At 48.8% G+C, this 1,477-nt stretch overlaps 1 non-coding gene across 1 annotated transcript; it reads left to right on the forward strand.

The window, feature by feature from the left end:
- Positions 1–907: 907 nt before the first annotated feature.
- Positions 908–1,015, forward strand: LOC138841238 (U6 spliceosomal RNA). Its single transcript, XR_011376352.1, has one exon. It is a non-coding gene; the product is annotated as a U6 spliceosomal RNA (small nuclear RNA).
- Positions 1,016–1,477: the final 462 nt, after the last annotated feature.

The following is a 1,477-nucleotide window of genomic DNA, read 5'->3' on the forward strand; positions in this document are numbered from 1 at the left end:
AACCACCAGAAAACCAGAAGTGGCACTGTGGCTGAAATGGTAGAGCACTCGCCTTGAGCTGAAGAGCTGAGGGACAGAGCTCAGGCCCAGAGTTCAAGCCCCCTGACCAACAAAAAAAAAACAAAAAATACACAGAGGGCTGGGAAGTTGGCTCAGTGGTAGAGTGCTCGCCTTGCATGCTTAACACCCTGGGTTCGATTCCTCAGCACCACATAAGCAGAAAAAAAAAGAGCCGGAAGTGGCGCTGTGGCTCAAGTGGTAGAGTGCTAGCCTTGAGCTGAAGAGCTGAGGGACAGCGCCCAGGCCAAGAGTTCAGGCCCCACGACCGGACCCCCCAAAAAAAAAAAAAAATACACAGAAATAACTCTTCAGAGTTCTGGAAACTGAGAGGCTGAGGTCAAGACAATGGCAGATTTGAAATGTGGTGGGCCTTGAACTCTGGGCCTGAGTGCTGTCCAGGCTGGCTTTGAACCACGATCCTCAGATCTCAGCCTCCTGAGTAGCTAGGATTACAGGCGTGAGCCACCAGCGCCTAGCTAGCCATTTCTTTACATGGTGGAAGGACCAAACAAGCTCTCTTGGGTAATTTCTTAAAGTACTTATCCCATTCATGGCCGGGAGAGTAGACTCCCATGACAATCACCTACATAAAGACCCTATCTCTAGGGGCTGGGAAAGTGGCTCAGTGTCTACCACTTGCCTTGCATGCATGAGGCCCTGGGTTCGATTCCTCAGCACCACATAAGCAAAAAAAAAAAAAAAAAAAAGCCGGAAGTGGTGCTGTGGCTCAAGTGGTAGAGTGCTAGCCTTGAGCTGAAGAGCTGAGGGTCAGCATTCAGGCCCAAAGTTCAGGCCCCATGACTGGACCCAAAAAAAATTAAAAAAAAAAAAAAAGACCCTATCTCTTGTGCTCACTTTGGCAGCACATATGCTAAAATTGGAACAATACAGAGAAGATTAGCATGGCCCCTGCGCAAGGATGACAAAGACCCAACCTCTTAATACTATCACCTTTGGGAGTAAGATCCCAATATAGAGATGGGGAAGAAGGTGCAAACATCTTTTGTAGACCACAGCCACTTCTCTGTCAATAGGTACTCTTAGTAACTAGCTTTTTTTTTTTTTTTTTGGGGGGGGGGTCCGGTCATGGGGCCTGAACTCTAGGCCTGGGCGCTCTCCCTCAGCTCTTCAGTTCAAGGCTAGTGCTCTACCACTTGAGCCACAGCGCCACTTCCGGCTTTTTTCTTTTTGCTTATGTGGTGCTGAGGAATCGAACCCAGGGCCTCATGCATGCAAGGCAAGTGCTCTACCACTGAGCCACCTTCCCAGCCCCTTAGTAACTAGCTTTAAACTTCAAGCTTCACTTAGCTGGTGCTCTAACACTTGAGCCATGCCTCTGGCCAGCTTGTGGCTGGTTGTTTTGTTTTCTTGTGTTTGTCTTTGTTTAGCCAGTCCTGGAACTTGAACTCAGGGCGTA

Source organism: Dipodomys merriami, unplaced genomic scaffold (assembly GCF_024711535.1).
Source record: "Dipodomys merriami isolate MVZ:Mamm:240054 unplaced genomic scaffold, mDipMer1.0.p SCAF_31, whole genome shotgun sequence".
Taxonomy (NCBI): domain Eukaryota; kingdom Metazoa; phylum Chordata; class Mammalia; order Rodentia; family Heteromyidae; genus Dipodomys; species Dipodomys merriami.